Raw genomic sequence first — 23,060 nt, forward strand, 5'->3', positions numbered from 1 at the left:
AGGATGTCACCCCCCATATAATGCCCCATGCAGGATGTCACCCCCCCATATAATGCCCCATGCAGGATATCACTCCCCTGTCTTTATAATGCCCCATGCAGCATGGCACCCCCCCCCCATATAATGGCCCATGCAGCATGTCACCCCCCCATATAATGCCACATGCAGCATGTCACCCCCCCATATAATGCCACATGCAGCATGTCACCCCCCCATATAATGCCCCATGCAGGATATCACCCCCCATATCATGCCCCATGCAGGATGTCACCCCCCCATATTATACCCCTTGCAGGATGTCACCCCCCCCATATAATGACCTATGCCTCCATACATTTAAAAAAAAAAAAATCCAATACTCACCTCACTTCTCACTTGCTGCCGCTGCCGCTGCTCTACTCTGGTCTGGACCCCAGCGTTGCGGCGGCGGCGTCCCGCTCTGCGCTGCCTGTGACTGCACTCGGGAGGGCGCGGTGTAAAGACGTCACCGCACCCTCTGACCTGAGACGTCACAGGAAGCGCAGAGCAGGAAGACAGCGGATCTGCAGAGGCACGGGGAGAGGTAAGTATCCGCCTGCCGGGGCCCTGAACAAGCGGGGGGAAGGGCGGACAATGGCACCGCTCCCCTCTCCTCCGCCCAATGCCCGGCGGGCCGGATAAAAGTCCTCCGCGGGCCGCATGTGGCCCGCGGGCCGTAGTTTGAGGACCCCTGCTCTATATGTTGCAGCATTTGTACGAATAGTGAAAAGTGGTGACAGACCACATCATGCAGCAGTCAAACTGAAGCATGGGTTACTTTAAGATTCGACATTGGCAGCTAATGGGGAATGAATGTCGCTTACCCCTTGTAAGAGGCAACAAAATTTATCAGTAGGGACACGTTTGGAATCAGCTATGTAATCACACTAATATTTATCCTAGAAAAATTACTCACCGGCATGCAAAAGGGAATGGAAGAACAATTTACATCTGTTCAGCACTGCCCTGTGTCTGTTTGGGACCCACAAGGTCTATATCGTATTCCACAAGATTTGGAGGAAGAAGAGGAGCAGCTGGAAGTGGAGGAGGACAGTAAGTGAAAAAATGCTGATGACTACAGTGCTGTCATGACAACCAACTGTCACAATGAGGTAACAATTAATTATAATTAATAAATGAGACCCTCAGCCATGGTGCAGGCATGGCAAAGCTGTATGCTGCAATGTTTGTGAGAGAATATACATTTTGTTAACATGAAGCAAAGTAATGACTATTAGATAGCCAAACTTTTAAAATCTTGATATAAAAGAAAAATGGGGGATTTTTTTTCCAGCTTCAAATTTGCTTACAACCAGGAAAAGCTCTTTTTCATGTTTTGCAAAGCTTTTGCTGAGCAATTGCCTGCCGCCCACACAATTTACAAGCAGACCCCATCAGTGCCAGCAATAGGCAACCAAGGCAGTAGCAACATCTACAGTATATTTGACATGATGGACCTGATATTTTTTCTGCCATTGTGACAATCTGGCAAACTTCAGCAAACACAGATGTAGTGTCTGAACTGCCATGATTAGTCATACCTACACCATGTAATTTCTCAGGCAGGTACCCTGAGCCCCAATCTCATGGATTTTTTGGGTCAATAAATTGGACCAGTGGCAAAAACTGGTCCAGTTTTCTATGGAAGTACTATTATGTCCAGCCTCCAGTGTCATGTCAGAGACTGTATTCAGTGTAGCCTGTGGATTTGTCACACCAAAGCGAACCTGGTTATCTGCCACAAGTATAAAATCTAACATTTGTCAAAATTAATCAGGCATGGATCAATGCCAATGTTCATGCCAATGATTAAATTGGTCATGCCATCTGTCTGCCTGCCTGACCGTTGACTGTCATCTAATGGTATATTCTGCTGCCTACATTGTCGATTGACCACCCTCAGCCGGACATCTACTTACTATCCACTATATCATCTATAATCTATTTTTTCTGCTGCCGGGATTGACATTGCTGGTCCTAAACTGCCAAGCATTTCCTCGCCTGCCCCATCTTAGCTCTCTACCGTTCTGCTCCTGCAGCCACTGGACAACCACTCCAGCCACATATTTCTTGGCTGCCCAATGTTTTTCATAGTGCTCTACTGTACTGCTATTGCCTTGTCTGTGGTTACTGGCCCTAAAGTGCCAAACATCTCCTTATCTGTCCCATGTTAACGCTCTACCATGCTGCTCCAGCCGCAGCTACTGTGCAGCCATGCCAGCCGCACATCTTCTGCCCATTTTGTTTCATAGTTCTTGACTGTACCTGTACAGAGGTGAACTGAGAACTGTACTGCAAAGACAAAATTGGTTTAAACAATTTAGATTTATTTTTCTTTATATGTGATCTATTATAGTTTTCTTTGTATGTGCAATACACTATCCTCTGTTCAATATCCATGAATTATCAATTTATCGTGCAGCATTGAAGGGATCACTGAAATTTCTCATCATCCTAGTAAACTCACCTTCTGGTATAGGTCATCAACATGCTTTGGGTGACTATTTGCAGCATGCAAGATGTTGTTGCCAGCCAAAGGCTTGCGATACATAGAAGTGGAAATAATTTGTCCAGGAACACCTGATAGTTTTAAAACCAGAACTGGCAATACCATCTTGCATGATGTATCTACGGGATTGGCGTGCATGGACTGTTTCATCATATGGACACGTTAAACTTGGTCACAAGGTGAGAGCAGCCTATACAGTATTATTATTTATTATTATAGCGCCATTAATTCTATGGCACTTTACATGTGAAAAAGGGGTATATACGAAGCAAACAACAAGTACAATAGTCTGAACGAGAACAAGTCACCGACTGATACAGGAGGAGAGAGAATCCTGCCCGCAAGGGCTCAAAATCTAGAAGGGGGTGGTGAGGATACAGTAGGTGAGGGCACAGCTGGTCGTCCAATGAAGGTTACTGCAGGTTGTAGGCTTGTCGGAAGAGATAGGTCTTCAGGTTATGTTTGAAGGTTTCCACAGTAGGCGAGAGTCTGACATGTTGGGGTAGAGAGTTCCAGAGTAGGGGTGATGTACGGGAGAAATGTTGTATGCGATTGTGGGAAGAAGAGATAGGAGGGGAGTAGAGAAGGAGATCCTATGAGGATCGGAGGTTGCGTGCAGGTAGGTACCAGGAGACTGGATCACAGATGTATGGAGGAGACAGGTTGTGGATGGCTTTGTATACCAAGGTTAGGGTCTTGAACTTGAGTTCCCGGGCAATGGGGAGCCAATGCAGGTATTGGCAGAGGGGAGGGGCAGGAGAATAGTGGGGGGACAGGTTGATTAGTTGGGCAGCAGAGTTTAGGATAGATTTCAGGGGTGCAAGAGTGGTAGAAAGTAGGCCACAGAGCAGGAGGTTGCAGTAGTCGAGGCCAGAGATGATGAGGGCATGCACTAGTGTTTATGCAAATTCATGGTTGAGGAATGTACGCATCCAGGAAATATTTTTGAGTTGGAGTGGGCATGAAGTGGAAAGGGCTTGGATATGAGTTTGAAGGAGAGATCAGAGTCAAGGGTTACCCCAAGGCAGCAAGCTTGCGGGACTGGGGAGAGCGGACAGCCATTGACTTTGATAGATAGGTCAGGTGGTGGGGTTGAGTGAGATGGTGGAAAGATGATGAATTCAGTTTTATCCATATTAAGTTTTAGGAATCTAGCAGAGAAGAAAGATGAAATAGCGGACAGACATTGTGGGATTCTGGTTAGTAAGGAGGTGATATCAGGACCAGAGAGGTAGATCTGTGTGTCATCAGCATAGAGGTGATACTGAAAGCCGTGAGACTCTATGAGCTGTCCCAGGCCGAAGGTGTAGATGGAGAAGAGCAGGGGTTCTAGAACTGAACCTTGGAGTACACTGACAGATAGGGGGCGATATGAGGAGGTGGTGTGTGAGTGGGAGACACTGAATGTCCGGTCTGTTAGGTTGGAGGATATCCAAGATAGGGCCAAGTCTGTAAAGCCAAGAGATGAGAGAGTCTGTAGTAAGAGAGAATGGTTCACTGTGTCAAAAGCAGAGGACAGGTCCAGGAGGAGGAGGACAGAGTAGTGTCTCTTGGATTTGGCGGTCAGTAGGTCATTGGAGACTGACCACTTACAATCTTGCTTCCGACCTCACTATTCCACTGAAACTGCCCTGACTACAAAGTGGAAGCAGGAAAAGAAGTGGGAGGACATTTCAAAAAGGACGTGTTGTTCCAGTAGTTTTGAGGCATAGGGGAGAAGTGAGACGGGGCGATAGCTAGACAGAGAGGGTGGGTCAATGGAGGGCTTTTTAAGGATGGGTGTGATCGAGGCATGTTTGAAGCATGAGGTGAAGACGCCAGTTTTTAGTGACAGGTTGAAGAGGTGAGATGTGGGATGAAGACTGCGGTGAGGTTTGGGATGAGGTGGGGCGGGATTGGGTCAAGTTCACAGGTGGTTAGATGTGACTTGGAGAGTAAAGAGGAAAGTTGATCTTCCGTGATAGTGGAGAAACTGGTTTTGGAGAAGGAGAGTTGAGTAGTTATGAGAAGGGGCTGTGGGGATTTATGGCCAAAGCTTTGCCTTATGTTGTCAATCTTCTGCTTGAAGAATGAGGCAAAGTCTTCAGCTGAGATAAGTGGGGAGGGAGGGGGAGCTGGGGGATGGAGGAGAGAATTGAAAGTACTGAATAGTTGTTTAGGCTTGTGAAACAGGGAGGATATGAGCGATGAGATGTTGGTTTGTTTTGCTGCAGTGAGTGTGGACTTGAAAGTAGTGGGGGACTGTTTGAATGCGATGAAGTGCTTGTTGGAGGAAGGACCTTTTCCATCTCCATTCAGCAACTCTGGAAGCCCGTCTCAGTTCTTTAGTCAGGCTGGTGTGCCAGGTTTGCCTGTTAATTGTGCGAGCTTTGGTATGTGTGAGGGGGCGACCAAATTGAGAGCGGCAGCTGTATATTTACTCTTATTTTAGGACTTTATTCACAATATGCTATATTCATATATTATACCATTAATTTAATCTGTGCTTTATACTGAGAACTATTGACAACCATATATATGGATCTTGGAATATAAACAGTGACATTTTGGTATTACCTTTTTTTCAGTTGTCTTTTTTATTAGTTGATCTTTTTACAATTGTATATTGTTAGCAATTTCCAGTAGTTGAAATTCTAGGAGCTGAAAGTCGTCATTGATGTAGGGCATTGCCTTTTAAGCAGTTGTCATTGATTGTTTTATATTGGGTGAATATTTTGCTAATACGAGGTATACAGAACCATATAATATTTCCACCAACTAGCAGTGCATTTAGTATTGCTTTCTCTATGTTATGTTTTTTGGTGCGATGGTGTAACTACTATTTAAATTGACTATTAGGTATTGCTTACTTTTATAGATTGAACGCAATAATAATACAGTATGTTTGAACCTCCCTCTTGTAGTAGCGGAACTGTATCTTTTAGCTCCAACTCTGTGCAGGGAATTTGTACCTGAGTATCAAGCACTGACTGTTACATTCTAAAGATATTATTATTTTAGTGAACAAAGAATTGAATCTAAAACATCATGATGATAGAAGATGGAAGGTTATACATTTCATTTAATGCTATTTTTTGAATTTGTTACTGTATATTGATACTGATAATATATTTAAATAGGCTGACACATGCAATCACAAGTAGTGTTTTGAATAGGTAGAATTGCTTTAAATTATTCTGTATCATGGTGCCACTTCTTTTAATAAGGGAGTAGCTAAAGCACTATGCTTCTGTTGATCACTACAGGTAGTCTCTTATTTCTACTTTTAGCCACAAATCATTGCAATGATAATGGACATTACAGTCAATGAGATTATTGTAATCAATGGTGGCTACAGAATGCTAAAAAAGAAGGTAGAATACAAGATGTGTATGCATGTATGTGTCAGAGAGAGTGTGTGTATGTGAACAAGTAAACAGCCAGTTCTTAACGTTAATATGTTGGAAGCAGGAAAAAATTGGTCAAGCATAAGTATGTGAATTTTTTAACGACCAAATTACAAAATTGAGTTGACTTGATGACTGAGTTAGAGAATCTGCAAAACAGTAAGTTAAGCATGTGTCTCCAATGTTAACATCTACCAAAAGTGGCTCAAGGAAAAATAATCGGTGATCTTGGACTGCGTCAGAAGGCGCAAACCCATCAGGTCTAATTGCACATAAGAGTTACTGCAGCACATATTGAGAGAAAAGTTATGGCTGGCTCTGATATAAAGGTTTCAGTATACTTACAAAGGGCAAGGAAGCATTAGACCTGGACTGTTGAGCACAAAATGGGGTCTGGTCTGATAAATCATGTAATCATGTTTTCATTTACATAATTTAGACAGGTGCATGGATTTTCATAGCATCCCTTTTTGAAGAAATGATACCAAGATGCCGTATGAGAAGAAAAAAAATTTGCAGAGGCAGTGTGATTCTCTAGGCCACTATTCCCCAACTCCAGTTCTCAAGAGCCAACAAAAGGTCATGTTTTCAGGATTTCCTTAGTATTGCACAAGTGATAATTTCATTATCCGTGCAATATTAAGGAAATCCTGAAAACATGATCGTTTGATGACGTTTGAGGACGGGAGTTGAGGAACACTTTCTAAAAGTGTTGAGAAAAGTGTAAGATTTAGAAATTTTGTTGCCAATATAGCATGCTATTTTTTGCAACAATTTGAAGACAAAAAACTTTTGAATGCTAACTAAAGAATCTTCAAATAAAAAGTGATCACAAGTAGTGTTGAGCGATACCTTCCGATATCAGGAAATATCGGATCGGATTGGATCGGGTCGATACTCAAAAAGTATCGGATATCGCCGATTCCGATACCGGAAACCAATGCAAGTCATTGGGACACAAATAACGGAATGAAAATAAACCCTTTCTTTCCTTGTAGGTTAATTCTACATGAAGGAAAACAACTAACAATAATGTAGAATGTATTGGGGGAGGTGGTTGCCCAAATCGATGGGAACAGTGCTCACAGTGAAACAAGAAAAGCCGGCAATTCATCAGCGGCATATACCGGTACCCGACAATTTAGAACAGAAAGAATAGAGCTTCACACATAGATTAGATAGATAGAAACATGTCAGTCACATATATAATAGTACAGTGACAGTGTTGGTTACTGTACTTGTCATTTAGTGTTAAAATAAAGGATTTATTTAAAAAAAAACTGGCGTGAGGTTCCCCGTACCTTTAGTCTCTAGCGGAGGTTAAGCAGACGGCTGGGGCAGATGTTTGAAGTCTGGGAAGGGGGTAATACCCACGGAGCTCCCAAGGCTACTAATATCAGCCCCCAGCTGAATACCTAGCCTTTACTAGCTATTAAAATGGGGGACCCCCCAAAAAAATGACGTGGGGTCCCCCCTATTTTAATAGCTAGCAAAGGCTAGGCTGACAGCTGGGGGCTGATATTAATAGCCCCGGAAGGGTGCCATGAATATTGGCCCCCTCCCAGGCCAAAAACACCAGCCCTCAGCCGTCCCAGAAATGGTGCATCCATAGGATGAGCCAATTCTGGCACTTAGCCTCGCTCTTCCCACTGCCCTGAAGCAGTGGCAGTGGGGTAATAGGGTTGAGGTTGATGTCAGCTTATAATGCCAGTTGACATCAAGCCCAGGTTAGTAATGGAGAGGCGTCTATAAGACACCCCCATTACTAACCCCATAGTCAAAGTTACAAAAAAACACAAACACCCAGAATAAATTCCTTTAATTGAAATAAAGACACAATTCTTTATTGTTCTAAATTAAACCATACTTACCATCACGCCCATTCCAGCTGAACCAACGATCTCCTGCAATAAAAGAAAAATAATAAAGCAACATCATCCTTACCTTTCAATGGTTCCCACGACAGCTTCAGCTCTGCTACATCGAGATGACAGGCTGGACCGCAGCAGAACGCTGCCATCCAGCCTGTCATCCCGCAGACACTGAGAAGCGCTGGCTTGCTTGCGCTCCTCAGTGTCTGGCTGTGACAGCATCCAGATGAGCCGACAATGAACTCAGCTCACCTCATGCACGTCACTGACAGCGTGGGAGAATTCTCCTGCGCATGCGGTCAGAGAATTCTCCTGCTGAAGCGCTGAGCGCAGGAGAATTTTCCCACGCTGTCAGTGACGTGCATGAGGAGAGCTGAGTTCATTGGACATCACCTCGGCTCATCTGGATGCCGTCACAGCCCGACACTGCAGAGCGCAAGCAAGCCTGCGCTTCTCAGTGTCTGCGGGATGACAGGCTGGATGGCAGCGTTCTGTTGCGATCCAACCTGTCATCTCGATGTAGCAGAGCTGGAGCTGTCCTGGGAACCATGGAAAGGTAAGGATGATGTTGCTTTATTATTTTTCTTTTATTGCAGGAGATCGTTGGCTTCAGCTGGAATGGGCGTGATGTTAAGTATGGTTTAATTTAGAACAATAAAGACTTGTGTGTTTATTTCAATTAAAGGACTTTTTTCTGGGTGTTGTGTTTTTTTTAAATACTTTACTAGAAATTCATGGCGGTCATGTCTAATATTGGCGTGACCCCATGAATTTCGGGCTTAGGGCCAGCTGATAATGCCAAGCTGGCCCTAACCCCTTTATTACCCAGTGAGTCACCGCACCAGGGCCCTGGATGAGTTGGGTACAGCGCCAGAAGATGGCGCTTCTATGAACGCGCCATTTTCTGTGGTGGCTGCGGACTGCAATTTGCAGCGGGGGGGGCAGAAAGCTTGGGCCTCCCTGCGCTGCGGATTCCAGCCCCCAGCTGCCTAGTTGTACCTGGCTGGACACAAAAATAGCCCCACGTATTTTTTTTTTAAATTATTTCATGAAATTCATGAAATAATTAAGAAAAAAAGGGCTTCCCTATATTGTTGTGTCCGGCCAGGTACAAATAGGCAGCTAGTGGTTGGGGGCAGCCCGTTCCTGCCTGCTGTACCTGGCTGGACACAAATATAGTGCGAAGCCCCACTAAAAAATTTTTTTAATTATTTCATGAAATAATTAAAAAAAAAGGGCTTCCCTATATTGTTGTGTCCGGCCAGGTACAAATAGGCAGCTGGTGGTTGGGGGCAGCCCGTTCCTGCCTGCTGTACCTGACTGGACACAAATATAATTTCCTGAAATAATTAAAAAAAAATTGACGTGGGGCTTCGCACTATATTTGTGTCCAGCCAGGTACAGCAGGCAGGAACGCGCAGGCATGCTTGCGCTTCTCAGTGTCTGCGGGATGACAGGCTGGATGGCAGCTTTCTGCTGCGGTCCAGCCTGTCATCTCGATGTAGCAGAGCTGAAGCTGTCGTGGGAACCATGGAAAGGTAAGGATGATGTTGCTTTATTATTTTTCTTTTATTGCAGGAGATCGTTGGCTTCAGCTGGAATGGGCGTGATGGTAAGTATGGTTTAATTTAGAACAATAAAGAATTGTGTCTTTATTCCAATTAAAGGACTTTATTCTGGGTGTTTGTGTTTTTTGGTAACTTTGACTATGGGGTTAGTAATGGGGGTGTCTTATAGACGCCTCTCCATTACTAACCTGGGCTTGATGTCAATTGGCATTATAAGCTGACATCAACCCCAACCCTATTACCCCACTGCCACCGCTACAGGGCAGTGGGAAGAGCGAGGCAAAGTGCCAGAATTGGCGCATCCTATGGATGCGCCATTTCTGGGGCGGCTGACGGCTGGTGTTTCTAGCCTGGGAGGGGGGCAATATTCATGGCACCCTTGCTGGGCTATTAATATCATACCCCAGCTGTCTGCCTAGCCTTTGCTAGCTATTAAAATAGGGGGGACCCCACGTCATTTTTTTGCAGGGTCCCCCATTTTAATAGCTAGTAAAGGCTAGGTATTCAGCTGGGGGTTGATATTAGTAGCCTGGGAAGCTCCGTGGGTATTACCCCCTTCCCAGGCTTCAAACATCTGCCCCAGCCATCTGCTTAACCTCCGCTAGAGACTAAAATTACGGGGAACCTCATGGCAATTTTTTTTTTAATAAATCCTTTATTTTAACACTAAATGACAAGTACAGTAACCAACACTATCACTGTACTTCTTATATATGTGACTGACATGTTTCTATCTATCTAATCTATGTGTGATGCTCTATCTTTCTGTTCTAAATTGTCGGGTACCGCTGCTGAATTGACGGCCGGCTTTTTTAAAGAGACGGTGCATGAAAACACTATTATTTTTTAAAATAAATCCTTTACACTAAATGACAAGTACAGTAAGCAACACTGTCACTGTACTTATTATATATGTGACTGACATGTTTCTATCTATCTAATCTATATGTGAAGCTCTATTCTTTCTGTTGTAAATTGTCGAGTACCGGTATATGCCGCTGATGAATTGCCGGCTTTTCATGTTTTACTGTGAGCACTGTTCCCATCAATTTGGGCAACCATTGTAATGCCACAACCACCATGGCTGTGGCATTAACGTCTTAAAAAAATATTAATTCCTGCTATTCCATTTAATTGTAATGTAAGGGAGATAATGTAATGTCAGCGCTTGAGCAGGAGAATTCTCTCACGCTGGAATGGCATTCTGATGACTGGCTGGATCGCAGCTGAGCGCTGCCATCCAGCTTGTCATCCTTCAGAAACACTGCAGAGTGCAGGCATTATGTGAACTTCCGATTCCGGTATTCGATATTGTAAAAGTATCGGAACTCAGTATCGGAACTCCGATACAGCGAATATCGGTCGATACCCGATATTTCAGTATCGGAATGCTCAACACTAATCACAAGTTGTCACTAGCATAAAGCTAACATATGTAGTGATGAGAGAGCATGCTCGCTACTGCTCGGTGCTCACTCAAGCTTCTCACTGCTCGAGATGCTCGGAGCTCGCCGAGTATTTCCGGGGTTGCTGGGCGGGAGCTCAGGTCCCCTCCCTGCATGTTTGGCGCTCTTTAGAGCGCCAATCAACATGCAGGGACTGTCTGCCACACACTGTAATAATGCAGCCATGTTTGTTGTGGCATTACAGTGATGGCTGGCCACACAGCGTCATCAGGTCTATATCAGACCTGGCGCCGCCATGCTCGTCACAGTCTACACTGCAATCAGGCAGTGTAGGGAGAGGTGCTGCTCAGCTAAGGAGAGATTTGCTTGTTTATTAGTTAGTGTAGGTATTCTACAAGATTCTCTACATATCCATCTCAACTAAAAGTCCTTCTGAGGACTAATCCAGCTGCAGAGATATCAGTGCTAGGCAGGCAGGCAGGGTATATAAGCAGACTGCAGTGCACATAGCAAGAGGGTCCAGTTCTGGCTGCTGGTGCTTTTACAGAAATTTGTAAAATAGCACCAGGTATCAGGGGCCAGGAATATTTTTTTTTAGCTTAATCCTGATTATTTGCTTAAAAAGCAATCCAGAGAACACAGTTTTTCTGCTCCATTTGCTTGTTGGCACTGCAGAATACAGCCAGGTCCTTTCCATACTACATCGCTAAAAATCAAGCTATTTAAAACTGTGGTTTGTCCATCACATGGATCACATATAATTGCGCTGAAATTATTGCCATTTCTGGCCTCCATTGAAATTTTGTTGCAGTGTGTCAGCGAACTTATTGACACGAGGTCGGCGCTGTTAAAAATAGTTACCTACAGGCCAGCTATTTAAAACTGTGGTTTGTCTGTCACATGGTTCACATATAAATTCGCTCTAAATTCTACCATTTCTGGCCTCCATTAAAATTTTGTTTCAGTGTGTCAGCGAACTTATTAACACGAGGTCGCTGTTATAAATAGTTACCTACCGGCCAGCTATTTAAAACTGTGGTATGTCCGTCACACGGATCACATATAAGTTCGCTCCAAATTCAGCCATTTCTGGCCTCCATTAAAATTCTGTTTCAGTGTGTCAGTGAAGTTAATAACACCTTTTGCTGCTAAAAATTTTTACCTACAGGCCAGCTATATAAAACTGTTGTTTGTCCGTCACACGGATCACATATTAGTTCCCTCGAAATTCTGCTATTTCTGGCCTCCATTAAAACTTTGTTTCAGTGTGTCAGAGAACTTATTGACACGAGGTCGGCGTTAATAATAGTTACCTACAGGCTAGCTATTTAAAGCTGTGGTTTGTCCTTCACACGGATCACCTAAAAGTTCTCTCTAAATTATGCCATTTCTGGCCTCCATTAAAATTTTGTATCAGTGTGTCAGTGAAGTTATTGACACCAGTTTGCTGTTTAAAATAGTTAGCTACAGGCCAGCTATTGAAAACTGTGGTTTGTCCGTCACACGGATCACATATAATTTCGCTCTAAATTCTGCCATTTCTGGCCTCCATTAAAATTTAGTTTGAGTGTGTCAGCGAACTTATTGACACATATAAGTTCGTTCCAAATTCAGGCATTTGTAGCGAGCGTGGAAGATATTGTCCTCTATTTAAAATGGGCAAGGCGCGTGGCAAGGGACGAGGAACTGGACGTGATGGTGATGGTGCATGCATAGGCTGAGGCCGAAGGCAAGCTGAAATTGTGCCACAACAAACACCCACATCTTCTCGATTAACTTTCCTGTCCCAATTAGTAGGGGACCGCAGAACACCACTATTGTACACAGAGCAGTGTGAAAAGGTTATTGGTTGGATAGCAGATAATGCTACCAGTCACTTAGCCAACACCACCACCCTGTCTTCCACACTGTCAAGTCTCAGTAGCCGTGAGTCTCAACTGCGTATTCCTCACCCTGATCCTCCTTCCTCCCACCATGCCGAGTGCCCAGAGACAACTGATCCCACTCTTGGACACTCCGAAGAGCTGTTCACTTTTCCATTTATAGATTTGGGCCTCTCGCCTGGTTCACTTGAAGCGGGGCAAGGGGAGATCGCATGTAGCGATGCCCAAATATTTGAGCAGCCATGGTCATATGAAGGCGACGGTGGGAAAGTGTCACAAGAGGTGGATGATGATGAGACACAATTGCCAGAGAGTCAGGAGGAGGACCAGGGTGCGGAAGTGGAAGACGAGGTGGTGGATGATATAGTAACTGACCCAACCTGGCAGGAGGACATGAAGAGCAAGGACAACAGCACACAGGGGGAGGGAGGAAGAGCTCCTCAACAGGCTGGAAGAAGCAGTGTGGTGGCCACAGAGAGAAGGCGGGCAACCGTTCCACGTAACACCAACACGAGTCTGGTTGTTTTTTAAAGACTCTGCCGATAACCCCATAATGGCCATTTGCACCATCTGCCAGGCCAGCATCAACCCTACCAGCCTGACCACCACCAGTCACATGGCAACAAAGCACCCAATTAAGAGGGCCGAACCTCAGGGTCCAGCAACAGTGTCTGCGGGTGACACTACTGCTTGTTCCACTGTTGTGCATGCACGCCAATCCCCTGACCATGGTGCATGCCAAGATGCCTCCCGCCCTGCACCTTTCATTGAGCACTCTCAACTAGCACCATCAGAAAGCAATTCCACATCCTTGTCCCAGCGCAGCGTTCAGTTTTCCCTACCCCAGTCCTTGGAACGCAAGCACAAATACGCAGCTAACGTCCAACAGACCACACTACTAAATTCCCACATTTTGTGACTGTTTGAGCTCGAAATGTTTCCGTTTAGGAGGTGGAAGCTTTCTGCAACCTGATAGTGGCAGTCATCCCTTGGTACTTGGCCCCAGCCGCAACTATTTCTCCCAGTGTGCAGTCCCCGCATTACACAAGCACGTGTCCCACAACATTAGCCGTGCCCTCAACAATGCAGTTACTGGGAAAGTCAACCTAACCACAGACACGTGGACAAGTGCTTGTGGGCAGGGACGGTACATCTCGCTGACGGCACACTGGGTTAACATAGAGGAAGCCGGGATCCAGTAGGACCTTGGAACAGAACACATCCCCCCTACATCAAGGATTGCGGGCCATAGGTCAATCAGGGTTTTTCCCACAGTCTACAGCTCCTTCACCTCATCCTCCATCTCCGAAATGAACCCACCAGTCACAAGCTGGAAGCACTGCAGCACTGCCTCGGCCAAGCAGCAACAGGCTGTGCTGAAGCTAATATGATTGGGTGACAAACCGCACAATGCTGAAGAGTTGTGGACAGCTCTGAAAGGCCAGGTAGATCTGTGGCTGAGCCTACAGTGAGGCATGGTCATGTGTGACAATGGCCGGAACCTGGTGGCGGCTCTGAGGCGAGGCGAGCTCACACATGTACCATACCTGGCCCATGTGCTTAACCTCATGGTTCAGCGGTTTCTCAAAAGCTACCGGGAACTGCCAGATCTGCTTGTCAAAGTATACCGCCTGTGTGCCCATTTTAGAAAGTCAGCTACAGCTTATGTTGCCCTTGCCGTTCTTCAGCAGCGTTTGCAGCTTCCGGCTCACCGACTGGTGTGTGATGTCCCCACGAGTTGGAACTCTACACTGAAGATGTTGGGAAGGATATGTGAGTACAAGAGGGCAGTTGTTGACTACCAGCATAAACAAGGCCATTGGTATTCAGTTCAGAATCCACACATAAGACCTCAGGAGTGGACAGGGATGTCAGACATCTGTACCATCCTCCAAAACTTTGAGGACTCCACCAAGATGGTGAGCGGCGATGATGCCATAATTAGCATCACCATCCCGCTTCTCTGTCTTCTGAAATGCTCTCTGTTCACAATCAAAGAGGATGCATTGCAGGCGGAGCACGATGAGATGGAGCAAGGAACCATACAGGGTGATTACACAGAGCCCAGCCTCATCTCATCCCAATGTGGATTGGGTGACAATGAGGAAGAAAAAGATGAGGAGGAAGAACAGGAGCTAGTTTCATGCGCAGTAGATGGTACTACCTCCACAACTGTCATACCATCAGGACAGGGAGGAGGATGAGGAGGAGAGCAAGGTAAGTCGTCCTCTTGGTGAGGACACAGAAGTCTTGCCTGTTAGCAGTCGGGCACGCATGGATGAATTTATGTTACGCTGCCTTTCTCGTGACCCTCGCATTCTCAAAATTTTGAGTGACAGTAATTACTGGTTGGTGACACTTCTAGACCCTCGCTACAAATAGAACTTTATTTCTCTTAGTCCTGAGACGGACAGGTCTACAAAAATGGGGCAGTACCAAAAGGCACTTGTTGCGGAACTATTAAAATAATTCTCATCTGAAAGCGCTGGCGGCAGAGGTCACAGTTCGTTGGACAACCAAGGAGTACAGGTGAGAGAGACACAACTCCAATCCAGCAGAGGCAAGGGAACACTGTCAAAGTTCTGGGAGAGTTTTCTCAGCCTCTCCCATCGCACAGGCCCTGAGGCGCGGGGTACTCTCACAAGGAGTGCAAAGTTTGGGAAGATGCTGAGGGATTACCTTGCCAACCGTACCAACGTCCTCCGTGATTCCCTTGTGCCTTATAATTATTGGGTATCCAAGCTGGACACGTTGAATGAACTGGCTCCTTGGGGGTCCTGGCCTGCCCTGCTGCTAGCGTTTTATCAGAGTGGGTTTTTAGGCCATTGGTGGAATTATAACAGATAAGCGCATCCGCCTGTCAACTGAAAATGCTGACAGGCTGACTCTTATAAAAATGAACAAGGGCTGGATTGGGCCAGACTTCTCAACACCACCAAATGATAGCAGCGTAACATAAACTCAAATCCAGTGTCTTTTTTTGGTAGGTGTATTCCCATGCACCTTTTCACACCCACATATGGGTATATGCTTCCTAATTTTGTCTATTTGCTCTTGTCCTCCTCCTTCTCCTCATCCTCATCCTCTACCACCATATCACCAGGATGACTGTGGTCCGTATTGCAACACCCACATAACTTTTTAAAGGCTGTTTATGATGCCCGTAAAAACAAAAAAAATTATACAGTATGTTCATGTATACCCCCCAGGGGTAAATGTTTGTCAGCCCATACACTTAGTGCATGGGCATTACAAGTAAAGGAGACCCACTCATTTCTAATGGGAAAATTTTTTGTGGAGGACCTCCTCCACATCTTTTCCAAGGTGCATTGGAGTGCCTCCTAATTTTTGGAAGCCCTTGCATTCACTGCATAGGCCAACACTATGGGAGACCCACTTCCTAATAATGGGAACATTTTTTCATGAGGCCCTCTATGTCTCTTCCAAGGGGCATTGGAGTTCCTCCCAATTTTTTTTCAGCTCTTGCATTCACTGCATAGGCCAACACTATGGGAGACCCACTTACTAATAACGGGAACATTTTTTCATGAGGCCCTCTACATCTCTTCCAAGGGGCATTGGAGTGCCTCCCAATTTTTTTTTCAGCCCTTGCATTCACTGCATAGGCCAACACTATGGGAGACCGACTTCCTAATAATGGGAACATTTTTTCATGAGGCCCTCTACGGCTCTTGCAAGGGGCATTGGAGTGCCTCCCAATTTTTGGCAGCCTTTGCAACCACTGCATAAGCCAACACTATGGGAGACCCACTTTCTAATAATGGGAACATTGTTTTCAGGAGGCCCCCTGACCTCCACGTCTCTTCCAAGGGGCATTGGAGTGCCTCCAAATTTTTGGCAACCCTTGCATTTATTGCATAGGCAAACAGTATGGGAGTCCCACTTTCCAATAATGGGAACATTGTTTTCAGGAGGCCCTCTGACCTCCACGTCACTTCAAAGGGGTATTGGGGTGCGTCCAAATTTTCAAAGGGGTATTTGACTGCGTTTAAATTTTTGGCAGCCCTTGCAGTCACTGCATATGCAATAAGAATAAAGGAGACCCTCTCTTTAATAATGGGAACAATAAACCATAGCTGGCTGATGGCTCTCTAACAATATCGAGGGCCAACAGCTGGCCCTTTAAGAATAGTAATGGCCGCCTGATGGCCCTATAAAAATAGGCTTTGTGACTTTCCCTCCTTCATAAATGAAACAGGATGTGTCTGATCATGTCTCACACACCACATGGCCAGATAAGATTATAAAATTTTAAAATGACATTTCCCGGTGAATGCATTTGTCACAGTTGAAAGCAGTGCAAAAGTGCAAAAACGCATTAAAATTGCTACGTGTGAACATGGCCCAAGGTGTGGAGGAGTATTTTTGGTTTTGGTTATTTATTTTGCCTTATATATAAGTCATTAGCCTGGAAAGGATGTTACTTAACATATTTCCCAGGAAAATCCATTTTGGTCTCGTTTTTGTATGTTTTATTGTGAGTCCGTAAAAGTGGCGTAATACCCCTGACAACGTTGTTCACAGCAGTGACCTGGGAGTCAGAAATGCTTCCAGGGGTCTTCCCCATGCTGTTCTTATGTTATTTGAGCACTGTTCCCATCGATTTGGGCAATTTTTAGGCCGTCTGCAGACCGCCGGGGGGAGCTGCCTGAAAAATGCTTGAGTTTCTCATAGACTTACATTGGGCTCGTTGCTTGGGTTGAGCATTCCAATTTGCTCGACCCGAGCATCAAGCACCTGAGCATTTTAGTGCTTGCCCATCACTAAACATATGAAAAGTAAACAATGCAAGAAAAAATGGCAACTTTTTTCAGAATATTATGAAAATTGCATAGCACTTTTCATTGTTAGTACACTCCTGCAATGTTCAATGACCATAGGCATACATCAAAAGATTGCACCTTTAGTATTTGGAACACATTAATCAGTTATATGAAATATGGATACACAATTTTGCCTGGTACAGATAATTTAGTGGATGTTACCTGCAGTCCTTGTAACACCACAGATAACACAGTTATAATTTCGGAGTACAGATAATATAGTAAATGCTACCAACATTCCTATGTAACACTGCAGATAACACATACAGTGGTGGCCAAAAGTATTGGCACCCCTGCAATTCTGTCAGATAATACTCAGTTTTGATTGCAGTCACAAATTCTTTGGTATTATTATCTTCATTTAATTTGTCTTCAATGAAAAAACACAAAAAGAATTGTCCTAAAGCCAAATTGGATATAATTCCACACCAAACCTATAAAAGGGGGTGGACAAAAGTATTGGCACTGTTTGTAAAATCATGTGATGATTCTCTAATTCGTGTAATTAACAGCACCTGTAACTTACCTCTGGCACCTAACAGGTGTTGGCAATAACTAAATCACACTTGCAGCCAGTTAACATGGATTAAAGTTGACTCAACCTCTGTCCTGTGTCCTTGTGTGTACCACATTGAGCATGGAGAAAAGAAAGAAGACCAAAGAACTGTCTGAGGACTTGAGAAACCAAATTGTGAGGAAGCATGAGCAATCTCAAGGCTACAAGTCCATCTCCAAAGACCTGAATGTTCCTGTGTCTTCCGTGCACAGTGTCATCTAGAAGTTTAAAGCCCATGGCACTGTGGCTAACCTCCCTAGATGTGGACGGAAAAGAAAAATTGACGAGAGATTTCAGCGCAAGATTGTGCGGATGGTGGATAAAGAACCTCGACTAACATCCAAACAAGTTCAAGCTGCCCTGCAATCCGAGGGTACAACAGTATCAACCCGTACTATCTACCGTCTGAATGAAAAGGGACTGTATGGTAGGATACCCAGAAAGACCCCACTTCTTACCCCGAGACATAAAAAAGCCAGGCTGGAGTTTGCCAAAACTTACCTGAGAAAGCCTAAAACGTTTTGGAAGAATGTTCTCTGCTCAGATGAGACAAAAGTAGAGCTTTTTGGGAAAAAGCATCAACATAGAATGAACAGGAAAAAAAAAAAGGCATTCAAAGAAAAGAACACGGTCCCTACAGTCAAACATGGCGGAGGTTCCCTGATGTTTTGGGGTTGCTTTGCTGCCTCTGGCACTGGACTGCTTGACCGTGTGCATGGCATTATGAAGTCTGAAGACTACCAACAAATTTTGCAGCATAATGTAGGGCCCAGTGTGAGAAAGCTGGGTCTCCCTCAGAGGTCATGGGTCTTCCAGCAGGACAATGACCCAAAACACACTTCCAAAAGCACTATAAAATAGTTTGAGAGAAAGCACTGGAGACTTCTAAGGTGGCCAGCAATGAGTCCAGACCTGAATCCCATAGAACACCTGTGGAGAGATCTCAAAATGGCAGTTTGGAGAAGGCACCATTCAAATATCAGGGACCTGGAGCAGTTTGCCAAAGAAGAATGGTCTACAATTCCAGCAGAGCATTGTAAGAAACTCATTGACAGTTACCGGAAGCGGTTGTTCGCAGTTATTTTGGCCAAAGGTTGTGCAACCAAGTATTAGGCTGAGGGTGCCAATACTTTTGTCTGGCCCATTCTTGGAGTTTTGTGTGAAATGATCAATGATTTGATTTTTGCTTCATTCTCTTTTGTGTTTTTTCCTTGCAAGCAAATTAAATGAAGATAATAATACCAAAGAATTTGTGATTGCAATCATTTTCAGGAAGAAACTGACTATTATCTGACAGAATTACAGGGGTGCCAATACTTTTGGCCACCACTGTATCAATAAGTCTTTAAATATACAAAGCTTAATTAAACAAATAAGATATTTTGCTAAATTTGTCACAGAAGGTTATCCCATTGGTCTATCTGTCACCCCAAATTTACGCTGCAAACTAACTACATAATCTTGTAGGAGATCCAGCAATAAAAAATTGTTATTTTCATTTTTAAATCTGATCCAACCAGCGCTGTCTGAATAAATATTTCCGTTATGTGAGCACTGTACTTGTGTAGGAGTTAAATACCAAAAAACGAAGGGAAGCAGAAAAAGCGTAATTAATAAAATAATTTCTTTGTTAAAGTATTCACAATAAGAATCAATAAAAGAACAAAAGTGACATAGAGTGCCACACCACCAGCAGTATGCACATTCTCATATGAAATATATATATATATATATATATATATATATATCTCAGAGAAGACAAATCAAATCACAGGCAACATGTGCCCTATACCCAAACTAATACAGTATCAATAATTCAATATTTGGTGTGACCCAAATGGATCTATCAGCTGTTATGGTCTGCAACATAGGCTAAGGAAAGAAGGGGAGAGCTGTCCCTACAGTAAGACTAAACTGAGCCCCTACGTTGTTGCGGGCAACCTGTTCCTTGTGAACAGACCCGCCTTCGTCCTCAGCTAGTCTGAACGGAGACCTATTGAGAAAGGAAGGGGTCCCTAAAGGAACTAAGGACTGGGACAAAAATGGGACACCTCCTAACAGAAGTTGTTGCAGAGCAAAAGATAAACTGACAAAAAGTACTAGAGGTCCCAGAGGACCAAGCAAACTAGAGATAGATAGGCACAAAAGCACCTGGCTAGAGAGACAGTCAAAACAACACTGAAGTCCAGCAAAGCCAGAAGGGCGGAGCTGGAATATATAGGAAGATGGTCACGTGACCGCAAAACACAAGATAGAAACAAAAACAAACAGGAGGGTTCTAACAGTACCCCCTCTTTTATGAGGATCCTCCGGATCCTCCAGACCCAGGCCTATCCGGAAATCTCCTGTGGAAAGCTTTGACAAGTCTAGGGGCAGAGACATCATCCGCCTTAACCCAGGAGTAATCCTCGGGACCGAAACCTTTCCAAGCGACGAGATACTGCAATCTCCCTCTATGCCCTCTGGAATTCAGGATACGAGAAATTTCATATTCGCCGTCTTCCACCACCGGAGGAACTGTGACAGTGGCATCCCTATCCGAAACATCAGCCTTTTTCAACAAGGAAACATGAAACACAGGATTAATCTTCCAGGAGGTGGGAACCTCCAACCTAACAGCAGACTGGTTAACCACCTGAAGCATCTTAAATGGCCCCACAAACTACGGACCCAATTTTTTAGAGGGAATCCTCAATCGCAGATTCTTTGAGGACAACCAAACCATGTCACCCACAGTAAACAAAATATCTTTACGTTTCCTGTTAAAATACTTCTTGGACTTTTTGTTAGCCTCTTGAAGGTTCCAATGTACATTAGTCCAAACTCTCTCCAAACTCTACCCCAATTTGGAGAATGCACCAAAAGATGGATGTCTCCCAGTACAACAAAAAAAAGGAGAACACCCAGCAGAGGAGGATGTATGGTTGTTAAGAGCAAATTCTGCGAGTGGCAGAAACTCAGACCACCCCTCTTGATTGTCTGCCACAAAACAATGCAAAAACTGTTCAACATCCTGGTTCTTTCTTTCTGTCTGTCCATTAGACTCAGGATGATACCCAGACGAAAATGACAAATGGACTCCCAACCTATCACAAAAAGCACGCCAAAAGCGAGCCACAAACTGAGGTCTGACAATTTCCTTAACAAACGCCTTAACGAGTGTCTTAGCGCAGGGTAGCTTAATGAATGGAACCAAATGACACATCTTGCTAAAACGGTCCACGACCACCCAGTTGACAGTGAAACCCTTGGACACAGGAAGGTCAGTAATAAAATCCATTGCCAGATGGGTCCAAGACGTACTAGGAATCTCCAGAGGGCAAAGCAACACCGCAGCAGGGGTATGTGAAGCCTTTGACCTAGCACACACCATACATTGACGCACCCACTTGATGACTTCCTTCTGCCACCCAGGCCACCAAAAACTGTGACTGATAAGTCTCTTAGTCTCAGAAATTCCTGGATGACCTGCCAACCGAGACTCATGATACTCCACAAACAAATCTCTCCTAAAGGTTCTAGGCACAAACAACCTCCCATGGGGAGTGTTAGATGGGGCATCCTCTTGGCCTTTCAGAATCCCACCTTCCAAAACGGAGTCCAATGCTGCTACCACAACTCCTTCCTGTAAAATGCTCTCCTCCTCCTCGGTACCAACCATGGGAGAAAAGCTGCGAGATAAAGCATCGGCTTTAACATTCTTAGTACCAGGGATATAAGTAACAGAAAAATTAAACCGAGAAAAAAAAAGTGCCCACCTAGCTTGACGGGCATTCAAGCGTTTGGCAGCATCCAGATAGATCAAATTCTTATGATCTGTAAAAACCTGAATAGGAAATTTAGTACCTTCCAAGAAATGACGCCAATGTTCAAACGCAAGTTTAATAGCCAGCAATTCCCGATTACCAACATCGTAATTAAGTTCGGTTTCTGAAAACTTTTAAAAAAAAAAGGCACAGGGATGTACTCCATCCTTGTTCTCCTGAGACAAAACTGCACCGACCCCCACCGAAGAAGCATCAACTTCGACCAAAAAAGGCTTGGTCTCATCAGGTTGCATAAGGATAGGGGCAGAACTGAACCTCTCCTTGAGATACATAAAAGCTTCAATGGCGTCAGTAGTCCACTGGACCGTATTCGCACCTTTCCTGGTGAGATCGGTCAGCGGCTTAACAATTATTAAAAAATTCTTAATGAATTTCCTGTAATAATTGGCGAAACCCAAAAATCTCTGTATCGATTTCAAACCAATAGGCCTAGGCCATTCCTGCACAGCCTGAACCTTCACCGGGTCCATCTCAAAGCCCTCGCTGGAGATAATGTAGCCCAAAAAACTAATTCTCTGCACAGCGAACTCACATTTCTCCAGCTTAGCAAAAAGTGTATTATCACTCAATAACTGCAACATCTCACGTACACTCTGCCAATGGGACTCCAGATCTGGTGAATAAATCAGAATGTCATCCAAATACACAACCACATTCTTACCAATCATAGGTCTCAGGATGTCATTAATAAGGTTCTGAAAAAACGTGGGTGCATTGGTAAGACCAAAAGGCATCACCAGACTCTCAAAATGACCTACTGGAGTGTTAAAAGCAGTTTTCCATTCATCACCCTCCTTTACTCGTAACAAATTGTATGCCCCCCGGAGATCAATTTTAGAGAACCACTTGGCCCCCACTAACTAATTAAACAAGTCAGGAATTAACGGCAATGGGTAGGAATTGCGTACGGTAATCTTATTAATTTCACGAAAGTACAGACATGGACGTAAACCCCCGTACTTAGAAGGTCTAATGTGACCAGCAGCCAAGCTCGTCTGTATGTATTCCTCCAAGGCCTTTCTCTCAGGGATAGTCAGATTAAATAAGCGACTCTTGGGAAGAGTAGCTCGAGGAACAAACTCAATGGTGCAATCATAGACCCTATGAGGAAGTAAATCTTGCGACTCCTCCTCTGAAAAAGCCTTCCAAAAATCCTGAATAGGTACAGGTAATTCCTCTTTTTCCACAGCCG

Source organism: Phyllobates terribilis, unplaced genomic scaffold (assembly GCF_046119375.1).
Source record: "Phyllobates terribilis strain yellow unplaced genomic scaffold, ASM4611937v1 Scaffold_2__4_contigs__length_985480577, whole genome shotgun sequence".
In the NCBI taxonomy this organism is placed as follows: domain Eukaryota; kingdom Metazoa; phylum Chordata; class Amphibia; order Anura; family Dendrobatidae; genus Phyllobates; species Phyllobates terribilis.